The sequence below is a fragment of the Phaenicophaeus curvirostris genome, chromosome 1 (assembly GCF_032191515.1).
Source record: "Phaenicophaeus curvirostris isolate KB17595 chromosome 1, BPBGC_Pcur_1.0, whole genome shotgun sequence".
Taxonomy (NCBI): Eukaryota; Metazoa; Chordata; class Aves; order Cuculiformes; family Cuculidae; genus Phaenicophaeus; species Phaenicophaeus curvirostris.
The window spans coordinates 46,582,428-46,595,863 of NC_091392.1; the positions used below are offsets into that span (position 1 = coordinate 46,582,428).

At 37.8% G+C, this 13,436-nt stretch overlaps 1 protein-coding gene across 5 annotated transcripts in view; it reads left to right on the top strand.

Moving 5' to 3' along the window:
• The window catches only part of ANO4 (anoctamin 4), a 212,602-nt gene that overhangs the window by 55,733 nt on the left and 143,433 nt on the right, over nucleotides 1-13,436 (top strand). Inside the window, exon 1 of one of the 5 annotated variants that reach the window (XM_069857092.1) lies at nucleotides 5,457-5,498. The exons of the other annotated variants lie outside the window; for them this stretch is intronic. The gene's annotated coding sequence lies outside the window, so the exon portion shown is untranslated. Of the gene's footprint in view, nucleotides 1-5,456; nucleotides 5,499-13,436 lie in introns of those variants that run through there. 5 annotated transcript variants of the gene reach the window in all.

Consider the following 13,436-nt stretch of genomic DNA (forward strand, 5'->3'; position numbering starts at 1 on the left):
GGAGGTACATTTTGCCCCTTGCAATCTGTCTGGTCATGCAGTGTGAATAATTTTTGGGTGCCTGTAATAACTCTTCATTTTCACCATTTCCCTAGTCTGCTTTTAGCCTTCAATGAGGCTGAAGGCTTTCTGTTTTGTTCCAAAGAACTATTGGTGTGGCACTGTAGAAAGTACATTCTCTTTGTTTCTTTTACTATAATAACAATGATAACTAAGGTGGTTTTAGTCTCTGTAATGTATTGTCTGGACTGCAATCATGTTTGCCAACCTGCTGGCACTACAATAAGGCTGCTGTGGTTGACCTCTTGGGCAAGTGGTGCAGTTCTAGCCCATTCTTGGGGGTGCTCTTAATTAATATTAATTATAAAGTGATATGCTAGTATTATTGCTTTGCTTATTTCTTTACTTACCCAGACAAATGTCTGGTCTCAGGTCTTGGACCATCTCTACTGTTCACTGGCATGTGTTAGCTACACTGAGCATCCTCATGATCTACTAAGCTGTATACAAGATATGGATGTATAACTAATCATTACCTGAGTCCTTTTGTCTCCTTGGTCTAAACATTTCCTGGATGACTCAGCTAGAGTCTTTCAGATGTCCTCAAATACTTGAAGTTTGATGGACAGACAGTGTTCTGCACCAGGTACTTAAGAATTGGATGTAACAATATCACGTCATTGGATTGTCTCTACCTCAGTGCTGTTTTTCCTACAAGAGTGTCCTTGCTGAAGTGTGATACTTGGTTTAGTTTACATTTCACCTTTAGACCCTGGCTGGTGTTTGCAGCAGACCAAAGTCAGCAGTAGTTATGACATCTCTGTCAAATATACTGAGGAACTTGATCACCTTCTTCAGTGTGATGGGACTTCTCAGGGCTACAGAAAGTGGTAATTTTGCCCTAGGATAAATGTTGGGGATTTTTCATCCTTGACAGGTACTAATTCCTTCTAAATAGGAATGTGTATTCAGTGCTTTCATCTGTGATTTTGGACCTGTGAAGGTTTTCTGCTAGAGGGCTTCTTCCATGAAACTAAGCTGATGAATGTTTCAGTAGAAGTGACTGCAGTGAAGCCAGTTACTTTTTCAATGACCCCACTGTGGTTATAGCAGCAAGTGATTCAGGAAGCTTGGGCCTGCATAGAGGGAATATGGAAGATTCATTGCTTGAGCTCTAAGCACCCAGCACCTTAGGGGCACCATCCTGCCATCATCTGCCTAAACTGCTCTCGGACCTTGGCTCACCCTACACTGCTGCCATGCAGTGTGAAAGATGTCCCTCATGTCTACTTCCACAGGCTCTGAATGGCGATGTGTCCTCTTCCACGGATGTCCTGGAGGCCATACATTTGCATAGCAGTCACAGATTGCCTCTATGGCATATTAATAGACTTGGCCACAATTCTTCAGTCTAATGGTGCCACTTAACAGCGTTGCAAGAGGTCACATTGCAGTGGCTCTTCCATCCAGCTGTAACTGAATTGGTCATATTGATCAAAAGCTAAGTTGCAAATTTAGCAGCTGAATTGCTGGCAGCTTGTTCTGGTGGTGCAGTATATCGAGCCTTTTCTACATTCATACAGTAACTCTTTCTTATCTGGAAATGTTAGGGTAGGTATAACTATGGCCTGGACTGGAAAGGGAGGGATTGACCAGTCACATTGCCCACTGCTAAAGGGAAAGACACTGGAGAAAAGGAAGAAGCTGTATTTTTTTTTTCTCCCTTTGCAGGTAAATTTGTTCCTTTTTCTCATGTCTGGGTTCTGTTAGTTTAAGTCTGGTGGTCTTGTTCTGTGCTTGTTCTGTGCAGCCACCTGCACCCAGGTGCCATTCTCCCCTCCCTCTTGTGCTTTGAACCCCTTGAGGGGTTTTTTTTTGGTGTAAGGAACTGGTTGTAATGTATTGGTGAAGTTATGAGGGAAACATCAACAGTTTGAGTAGAGGTGCTGAAGAAAAATGTTCAGCTAAAGCCACAAGACATTCTTTTGCTTTATTTGATTCATTTAGCCTTGTCTTAGCTGGCATACACAATTCCATGTCTGGGCAACATTCACGGGATTCTGCTCTTCCATAGTGTCAATAGTTAGCCAGTTGTGCTCTCTTTGCCAGCCAGCATCCTTCACAGTATGTTCATGTATTGCCTGCTTGTTCTGAATGATGACATAATCCTACATTCAAAATCAAATAGATATCAGATATTTAACTGCTTTTGTAATCCTTGAATGTGCCTCTATGTGCCTTTGCCTGTTTAAAGACAGCAGTGCCAGTTGTTCTAAATTAAATCATTGTGGACATTATTATTTATAAAACTGAGTGCAAATTAAAAATAGAGGATAATTACACAGAATGTGGGTTTGTTTGTTGTAGTTTGTTTTTTTTTCTAATGTACTTATTCTTTTGCATGCCAAAGCTTAAACAGGCTGATGTTTTCAAGGCAAATTCACACTCAGGAAGAAACTGTTCTGCAGTTTGTTGAAGATTTGAAAATGAGAAGTTGTAGCCTTAAGGAAAATGCTAGTTGAAGGAAACAAAACAGACAAAAGGAAAGAAAAGATATACAAAACATGTGAATGATGCTTCACTACTGTACTTAGTTTATCTTACTCATGAACACAAGATTTGTCTCAGCTATCAGATGTGCAGCATGGAATGAGTTAACTCTAATGATTCTCAGCCTCCTCCTGAGATAGAGGTGCTGGATAATCCCCTCCAGCAACTTCTCTGCTCCCTAGTGGAGTTTGACCTCCATATTTGGAAGCAGTAGGGAAAGTCTGAATATATTTTTAGACCAGTGAAAATGGTTATAGAGGAATATTAGCAACATGTAATGCCCCTCCTCACCTCATCTCAGTCTGTTCTGGTGACGTGTGGTTCTTTTCAAGTCTGGGATGAACATTTGTATCTTTAAATGAAGGAACACAGAAATTAGTCTTTTGTGATTAGTTGCAAAGCTGAGTAGTGGTTAAGAGTCCTTTCTCTGTCTTCTGGTGTTTCTCTCTCAGTTCAGCAAGTTATGAGCCTAGCAAGGGTACTGTGCATGTCTGGACTTTAAAAGCATATGATGATAGCAACATGAGGCTGCTGCTGATCTCTCTGGAAAACTCTTCTGGGACTTCCTGGTGCTGGGACGGGAGGGACGGGAGGACAAATATAATCTTCATAAAGAAAAATGAGCAATGTCCTTTTGCAGACAAGCAGCTTTTGAGAATGTGCCACCTCTTGCAGTTTGGAGTAGGTAATATTTAAAATTTCTCCGTGGTTTATTTCTGGAGTTTTGTAGAATTTGGAAGTCTCATGCTTGTTAAATCTGTACTTTCGCTTTTATTGTGTGGAATTGCACTCCTGAAATGACCTTTTGACGTGTTTGCAGTTCAATTAGTTTTTTTTTCCACTTAGCTGAAAGCTATGTACATGATTTCATGCTCAGGAAAAAAATGTCTTTGATTAAAGTCACAGTAGGAAGATAGCACTAGGGATGGGTTTGTTCTTGTTATGGCTAATCTCTGCCCTGCCACCTCTCCTAGGACTGACGCTGGTTCATGCTGGTTTTCTTAATTGACTTAATCTTGAAGACTCATGGTCTTCCAAAAATAGTAGAGAAACACTGGAAAATACCAGTCTCTGAGGAAATTTGTGAAGTCCTAAGGTTGGGTTTCTGTAGTGTGGTTTGTTTCTGTCATTATTTAAAAAAAAAAAAAAAAAAAGAAAAAAAACCACAACAAACACCTTATTCAATACTTGAATATAGGGAAGAGTTAAGTCAAGAGTTAACTTACTTGCTGATGACAGAGATAACAACCTTGAAATGATTATACTAGTTTAGCTGTTTGCATGATGGACTCTGGTTTTCTTCTTGCTCAGTAAATGGGTTTTTCTTTGCTTAAACTCTGTGTGCAGCAAAATACAGTTCTGTGGGACTTCTTGTATATAGAAACCAACTGTACTTTAGGGAGCTGGTAATTGCCGATAGGCATGATCTTTCCCTGTGAGAGGAGGCAAAAAAAAGCATGGGGACCAGTAATTTAGAAGCAGCATTGCTGCCCTATGGGCTGGGGAACATGGCGATGACTGTTTCCTACTCAACTTTCATTGCATTCATATCTGTAGCTCTGATGCCACGTAGATAGCAGATTTTCCCCTCAAAGTCACAAAGGTAAATACCAAGTATATGGATTCACTAAAATTTATAGTAATGATAGAGCAGCAGTGGTAACTATGTGTGTTCTGTCATTTCTAAACAGTTGATTTCTTTCATTGTCATCATGATCTTATCTGTTTAATTTCAAATAATTTGCTATAACCTAGAATATCTTACAGTTGCCATGACTGATGTGGTAATAGATCAAGTAAAAAGTCTCTCCTGGGTAGTCATTCAAGGTAAAATGAGTGACACTCCCACACTATACCAAATGAGTCTCAGCATGTTTTTCCTTCTCTGCATTTAAACCATAGATCTTTAAGGTCAAGCAGGTCTCTGAAACAAAATTGATTGATTGTATTAAATCAGCTCTATGTCAGGCATTTTAATTGTGCTTGTACAGATGCTTCTGTCTAGAGGGATAAAATATTAAACACAACTAATAATGCAGCTGTCTTACAGTATGGTGATCTTTAGGTGAATAAGGAAGTAATAAACTGTTTGGGTATTGAACCAGCACAACACTTTCTATTAATTCTGCAGTGACAAGCTGCATGATGTAATGTTGAACATTATATAGGTTTTTAGGTTTTGTTTTGTTTTTTTTTTTTTTGAGAAGAAATGTTACTTTTCCTTCTCTCACTGCAGGAACAGAGCTGTGCATTTTTCTCCTTCCTGGCAGCTAACACAGTTGTGTGGAAAGCCAAGGTTTAATGTAGCCCTGTGCAGCACTGTGTGGAGAATAAGTCAATAGATGGAGATACTCATGTGAATTCTGTCTTGAGCCATGAAAAGAAAACTGAAGATTTCTTGGGTAAAGAGCTGTTCCTTAATGACCTTTGGCTTCAAGACTCTTTCTTTGGGAATGTAGTTCTCTTCTCTCTTTTGCCTCATGTTGACACTATCTCAGCTGACTCTGCTTTGCTGGTTTTCCTGCTGAGCTCCAGCTGCCATTACCATTACCATTCTCTCCTTGCTTTTCCTCTTTCTTTTCAGTAGTATAACTTGGTGGGCTGACCACTAAAAGATGTAGCTTTTCTCCTTGAGTTCTTTCTTCTGTGGATGTTTTTCCTTTTTTCATTCTTAGGTAAAAATAGATATTTCCAATATTTTTCTGAAAAATATCTCTATTGCTGAAGTTTCAGTTACACAGAGGCTATGTCCTTTAATCTTCAAGATTAAGATGGGATTTTCATTTGCCTTGCTGAGGACTGGGCCCTAGTACAGAGCATTTCTTCTTTAAAGAAAATCTTTAAAAGGGAAGAATTACACTTTTAAAATTAATCACCATGGCAACCTTTACAGTGAATTTCCAAACATAGAAAGTTGCCTTTAAGAAGCATGCTCGTCTAAGAGAAAGGTGAGTTTTTACAGCTTCTAGCAATGTTCCCAGTGAATATAAATTTCTACAAGAATCAATTAAAGGACTTTTATATGCAGAAAGGAAAAGTTATATGATCTTGATTATGGTCTTTTTTTTATTTTTTTAAGGATGCTGCATGGTAGCTAATCTCATCATAATACTAGCTTAAAATAGACTTGGAGAACTAGAGAAAGCCTGATGGTAATGTTTGTGATATCACTAGACATCATCTAGGTGAATTTATAGTTAACAATTAGCCAATGTTTCTCTCGTACTTAAACCATTATTTTTCCTTGTCCTCGTTCTGGATTGCCTTTTCATGCACATTCAGAACCTCATTGGGAAATTTTTTTTTTTCACTCAAAAAAGTGAGGTAGCAGATTGGAGGTGGGGGTGAAAAAGTCACTCATGAATTAAAAGAAGAGAATACTTCACACATTGCAGTTCAGTGAGTTTTAACTTTACTATTCATCTCTGTGTTCCTCTGATTTCTCTCAGCACTCAGATGGATTATTTAATATCTTATTATCTCCATGTATTGTAATGAAGGAACGTGGAATTTCTTCTCCCTGAAATGACAGCTCTGGTGTTACATCCTGCAATCACCAAAATAAGAACATTTTAGAAGAAAACTTTCTGTGTCCAAAGGAGGTGTGAGACTGGTAGAAGGAGCTTACAGAGAACCTCAGTCGTGGTGAAGATTTCAGCGGGTGATAGGGAGGCTGATGGAATGGCAAGAGACAGCTGCTTTTAATCAAATTGCAAAATTACCATGGAAAACACTGCTAACAAAAAAATCCACCCCTACTAAGGCTGAATATAGTGACTCAAAAGTGTATCAGTGCTGCGGGGGGAATGTCCCCATGCTGTATGTAGGTAGCAGGAGGGCAGGTCAGTATGTGACTTTCCTTTTCTCCTTTAATGCCATCTGTGATTATAATTGCAAGATCTGAGCTGCCCACAGGTGGGTAGCTGAGTCTCACTGCTGACGTCTGGAGTGGGCACAGTGGGCTTCAGCCATGCACTCTTCACCTGGTTTTATTTAGCTTTATGGCCGCAGTTCATTTGTATCGGTCTTGTCTTCAGCTTGGAGAATGCAAGCTGGTTCTGCTGGAATTAGGGCTGGGTGATGCTTCCAAAGTATTTTTCTGTGCAGTGCGTATCTAGAAGAAACAGATTATAAAGCAGGGGAAAGTTTTGGAAAAACTTTTGAAAATTTATTATATTAATGTAATGAGTCATTCAAAAGTGGCTGCCTTAAGTTCAATATCTTAGCAGTTCAGTTGAAAGTAAATGCAGTTTTAAAAAAAAGCTCAATTACTGAATTATTCATGTTATGTAACATCTTCAGAAACTTTTAGACCAATGTTAGCAGTAAAGGTAGTAACAATTATCTGAAGCGCGTGCTCTTTTGAGATGTCTCTGCCATCATGCAGTAATATCTTTATTTCATGTGAAATGTAGGTAAGTAAAAGATTGCCTTTTGTGCTTTTGTTATGGAGGATAGGAATGGCATGATCTGAAGGGCTGGGTTGTTTTTCTAGCATGTACAGGGTCCTGTCAAGAACTTATTTTAAATTCCAAAGTCAGCTGAAAGCCTGACAAGGTGTTTGGTCAGTGAGCATTTCAGCGAGCAGTAAATTTACAAAACACCACTGAGGAACAGGATTGTGTCTGCAAGAAAGCTGATAGGAGGTCATGCCAAGTGATTCCTCATTGAACAAGAATCTTTGAAAAAAGTAGCAACTGTGGTTGATTGAATTTCTCAAAAATTGGCTGAAGGATTGACCTTATGTAGGTTGTCAGATGTTTTTCTACCCCAGTGCTTTCGATAGATAGGATTATAGCTAGGTCAAAAAATTTCTCATAACATCCACCAGCACATGGCAAAATTTAGTACATCGTGGTTCTACTGTGATTGATTAACTTGATTGGGATTTGCAGGTGTCAAATGTGCATCTTATTGTCATGTTTTTACAGACAATATATGTTCCCCTCTCAATAGAAAGGGTGGACAGTAGACTTTATGCATCATAAATAACAAACGTAGTTTCAAAATTAAGGAGAAGACATGAGCTGTGGCATAGTGCAATAAGAGAGAGAGTAAAGATCTTTGTTTCTTGCATTTGTAGTTTCTTGCACGTGTATAAATCAGAAAGAAGGCAGTCAGGGAATTATCACTTTGCATGACTTAAAAATATTTACGGTCTTTGTATTCACTGAACGCGAATTTGGTGTCAGGGACAATAATAGCTGAATGCTAAATTTAAGATATTCACAGAGATTGGATAAAAGTAGCTGCTTTGAGAATTTTTTTAATTGAAGACCATATATAAAACGTTTTAGCATATACCATTAAATTCTAAGAAGAAAAAAACAGTTATGAAACTGAAAAAAGCACCAAGTATCTTGAGCACATTTAGACAGCAATTTCTAGAACTTATGAATCCTTATGAATCATAGTTGTATTTGGCCCAATATTTAGGTTCCGATGTACTTACCTATAAATTGGATTGTTATCTGGAAAAGGTAAGAAGAAGAATAAAGAAAGGCTCAATACTGTTGATGATTAAATATTCTTTTTCTTGATTGGTTTAGGTTTACTTTTAAAAAGCCCAAGTAGAGGCACATAATTCAAAAATGCATTATGAGAGGAATAAGTTTGACAGTTGCAAAGGCAGCAGCAAAGCCAAAACTCGGTAGTTTATGAAAAAGGGAGAGAGTTTAACAACCATTTATTGTCGTAACTTGATCACTGAAGGAGGTATCATCAGTAGCCATAAAATGAAGGCTATGCCCAGTGTTCAGTAAGGATAAATGTCACGTAAGGAGACTGAAAACATCACGAACCTTATCAGGAAATGAGAGGCGATGCTCTCTGACAGATTATATTCTTATGTAATGTTCATTGTCTCAGAAACCTTCCTTCACTCCATTTCTAACTCCTCTACTTCTTTCATACCTAGGCAGACGATATACTTTATTGATTGGGGCATTAAAGTCATCTTTGGAAATTTTTTTCCAGGTTGCTATTCATGCAATTGTAATTATGACTGCTTTATTCCATTAATAGCCTTTTGTAAGCAGGCTCATATTTCTTTGTAAATGAAGAAAAATTTTTCTGGCTGGTTTTTAACTCCTCGTAGAAATTTAACAGGAACATTATCTTTAGACTCACCTTTTTCAGGATTTAGGCTTGTAGGATTAGAAGGAAGAGATGAGGCCAGTGGCACTCGTGGTTTTCTGTGCCATTTTGATTCGGGGGCTTAGATCTAATGTTAAAAGGTATGCATTGCTCTTTCTTTCAGGGAGTATATAAGACAGTTTTATACAGTTATGTCTAACCAGGCACTCACCTAGGAAACAAATGAGGTAGGTGGATTTATAAGTTGTTTTTATGTTGTTTTCTAGGGGTGGGATGGATGTTAAATAAAAAAAGATTTTGTATTTGGAAAGCTTTGATGTTATTTTTTGTTTGGGTTTGGTTTTGGTTCCTTTTCATTAACTAAGCTGCCCATCAATATTTTTAGGTTTAAATGCCTTGCTAATGGACTTCACTGTTCTATTTGTTTCTCTTTGTTTCTCAAGACACTGCTGCTCCTGTATTTGAGCTTTCTTTTTGTGGATGGTATACCATCATAGGAACAGTGTGCACAACCATCTTTTACTGGTCAGATGATGTGTATTGCTCAAAGACAGTCCCAGGAAGTGACATGCTAAGCTCTTCTCAGAATCACTGCTAACAAGTTTCATGATTGTGCAGTCAGTTTTGGTGATGAAATTTCAGTTTAGGCAGAGTTCATGGAGATTGTGTCCTACACATCTGCTGAACAGCATGTTCTCTACTCTGGGCAAAATGGTATCTGTGAATGGAAACAGACTGTTTCTTTCTTAACTATCTGTCTGTTTTGAATCCTCAAAACTCCAGTGATATTCAGAAAAATTCAATATCATACTCAGACTGACATGTTCTTACTAATATAACTTTCAATATATTTGCAACACTTACAAATATGACATAAATATTTGAAACATTCGTTACGTATGTATTATGATTTTTTAATTTTTTTAAATTTCTGTTTGTGATTTTGTTAAAGAATGAACAGAAATGGGACATTTAGTGTCAGAGGTATGACTGAAGGAAAGAGTTTTATGAAAGAGTATTTGTGAAAGTTCCTTTACTGAGAAGGAGTCAGTTGCAGGAACTAAACTTAGGCACATGTCTCTTTTTATGTGTTCTTTCTATATCCAAGTTGGCTTAGGGGGATTCAGAAAATTTGTGAGTCCTGCTTCTCCTCTGAACCTTTAGGAATATCCAGTTAACATCCAGTGGTTTATGTAGTGCATAAAGCATAGCTTAAAGACTGTTTTGCATACCTTACATTTTCTTCTGAATTGCTAATGTATCATAGAATTATTTAAACAAGAAAGAGGGGTGGGACTTGCACAGTGTTGTTATTCAGGAAATGAGTTAAAGCACGGTCTGCCTTTTACACAAATCTATATGCTATAGACTTTACATCCTACAAAGAAGTTGCTGCATTTTTATAGCCTCTTACTATATTTCTTCTGATTCACTATGAAGAACTCAAGAAATTAAAATGGTATTGACCCGTAGAGCACTTCTTTCCCTCCCTAACTACCAACTGGCCAAATTCAGACAATCATTATATGATTACCGTTCTCTTTCAGAGTTTACTGGTCTTCCGTCAAAGATACAGTCTAGCTAAGAATTGAAATAAGCAAGACCTGTGCTTTATTCAATCAAGATCAGCATAAGTTGAGACCAATTGGATCCCTATGAGGAATGTATGTATGAACATAGCAGGTTTGAATAGTCTTTTCAATAGCAGCTTGTTATTGTTAATTGCCTGGAGTCTTGCCAGAAAGATGAGTTGGCAGATGAATACAGATTTTCACTGGCATCTGCTGTACACTATAGCTGCCATCTCCTCTGGGGATCTCCCTCACTTAATGACCATTTAGAAGGCTCAGCACCATAGATTTTATTACAACCAAAAGCATTACTTGCCAAGAGAGAGCTTGCTGGAAATTAACGATGCACCAAAGAAAGCCAAGTAGTGCGCGTGTCTCAAAATTTCTCATACAACTGGCCCTTGTTGATGTGTTTTACATAGTAGAGGCTGACACCAAACTTGAGTGTTGTAGCAAATGTAGCTGTGGAGGCTGATGCTTCTTCCTCAGAAAGTGATGCTTGTCCAGGCTCTCCTTCCTGCTCATGTAGGAGATGGGTGAGAGGTTTCTGGGACTTCTTCCAGCTGGGCTCCAGCATCAGACCCTGGCCATGTGAGTTGCTTAATACTGGGAATATGCCTGTGAGTAGTTGTTTCAGAAGGCAGAAACCCTGCAAAGGCACTGGACTTGACCCAGCACGTGTGGCCTGTTTAGTTAAACATACATCTGTCCCAGTGCATGTTTGCTTTAAAAGTGTTTTATTCAATTAATATACCTCATTGCAATATGGGATATAAGATTATTCTTTCCATTTGAGGCAGGGGAGAGAGGTAGTAAGCTGTGCTCTGTCACTTAATACATTGGCTGTGTAGGATCTAATTAAAATGATCATCAAAGTCAGTTGATGGTTAATATAATGGCCTGCAGACAGAGAGCATTTTGACGCCAAGCCTGTAAAAGGCTCCTTATCTGAGGCACAGGTTGGGCAAGGCCAGGAATGTGCCTTTGACCTGCTGCTTGCGAGTTCCCTAGGCAGCAGGGCTGGAGCTGGGCTGGCACTGGAGCAGCAAGAGAGCATTTGTGGTGAATCAGTTCCCTGAAACAGGGCACATAAAGACAAAGTTAAATAAATCCTTGTTGCTGCACTGAAAATTTTTACTGTCTATGCTGTGGAGGCAGACACATTCAGATGTATCCTGATCTATCCTTTTTTCCCCATCTGTGAAGTCTCCTGGGTTTTTTCCTCTTTCACAGATGATGTCTCAGATTGATTGCACTGTTCTGCGTTACAGAGAATATCCAGTTAAATGAGATTTGTGGTATTTGAAATGTAGCAGTTGACATTCAGGCAGCATATTAAGATGTAAAAAAAACCTCTAATTCTCTGCTTTAAATCTAGTTACACTCAAAATATATCTGTGTGATTAGTACTTCATTCTTTGGCCAGTAAAAAGCATCTGGGGTTTGACTTGATGCTTCGTTTCACAAGGAATTGCTGTTTGCCCTGATGTTCATACTATGCATCACTTCTGTACCTGCAGTTACCATTTACTGTATGCATATGGGCAAAAGGCTTAAAATCAGTTCAAACAAGTTTAATGCATGTCTTTGATACCGAGGATCAGAATCAGGGTCAGTTGGTTGTTAAGACATAAAACAGTTTTGAACGCTGTGCTTAAGCAAGTGAAAGTAAGGCTTAAATCATCTCAGTGTTTTATTTCTGGCAAGCAAATTCTGTGCATGTATAGTAAAATGAATAAGACAAGTTACTGCATAGTTTCCAAATCAGTAAGTGTCACTTAAGATGATAGATCCAATCTTCCAGTTTTTTTTAAAAACAGATGTAGTGTCAAAGGAAGAAGTGTTGACATGATGTTATTTAGTAACAGAAACTGATTTGAATATATTGGGTTTTGTATGAACCTACATTCATTAGAGTACAAGTCTATTCCACCTGAGTTGGTGAATCAAAAGCCAGAACATCCAGAAATTCTAATATTCTTGCATTTTATCCCCCTTTTGAATCTCTTTTGGGAACTTTGTGAAGTTACTTTTTAACAAAATTCTTAAAATGTTTTCATCAGAATTTGCTTTTGGGCAATTGAAATATTTCAGCTTGGTTAGACTTCTTGTTTTCATTCTTATTTATTTTATTATTTTGATATGTTTGGCTTTCTGGTTTTAATTTTATGTTTTGAATTTTTTACTATTAATACATTGCAGTAGCATCAGTTGATGATGCTACAGATTCTGGTGTTACAGATTCTGGTGTTACAGATTCTGTTTCAGTAATTGAAATGATAATTGGATTTTGGCATGCTCAGAGGCAACTAGTATTCTAATTGATAATGTGTATTCTATTTGTTATGTTAGATTACATTTTTCAAAGAGTCAAGTCACTACAAAATAAGAAGCCAGGATATTCCAGTCCAGATAAGGTCAGAATTATTTTCTAAACAAAATTTTTGACAGCAACTCTTAACTTATGGACTTATTTTTCCTAAACAATTGACAGGGTTTTTTTATGGGGAAACACTGTACTGAAAAAGTTTTGTCAGCTTCAGGTTTTTTTTGTCTATTGTGTCTATCAGATTTCAGGACAAGTTATTATTTTTCACAGCTATTTCCATAGTGCAAAAGAACTTTCAGATTTAGTGTTTTTTAAATTACTCTTCAGAGTGCATGTAGTTCTAATACTATTAAAACTCCAGTTGTAATCATAAAGTACATACTTACCTCTTTCTGTTTATTTTAGTAATAAACACAACAAATATGCGGGTAACCCCAGTAAGAACTCAGTCTACTGAGAGGGTGACAAACGTTACTGATTGCAGCTTGCTAAGCAAGCTGAAGGGGAGCATGATTTACACACAATTTTTAGGCGTTTATCATAGTACCCTGCAAAAAAAAATCATATATGCACTATACAGTGTGTTTTCTTTATGTAGAGAGAAAATTGTTAGACAGAAATAAAAACACAAGGCTTAAAAAGCAATCAAATGGGGCATCTTGGGAAATAAGTTCCATTTGTTCATCTGGTCTCATAAAACTTGTGGAGGCAGCACATTACATTTGGCACTGTGGTCCTGCAAATGTGCTCCTGACAATCACCAACAAATCAATAGCAACTAAAGAGAGCTTTATGTTTACTCAGCTAAGCTTTTCTCTTTATCCATGCCTAAGAAAGACAAGTTTTTTTTCGAACTGTCATGTAGACTATTAAAGTAGGACTATTACGAC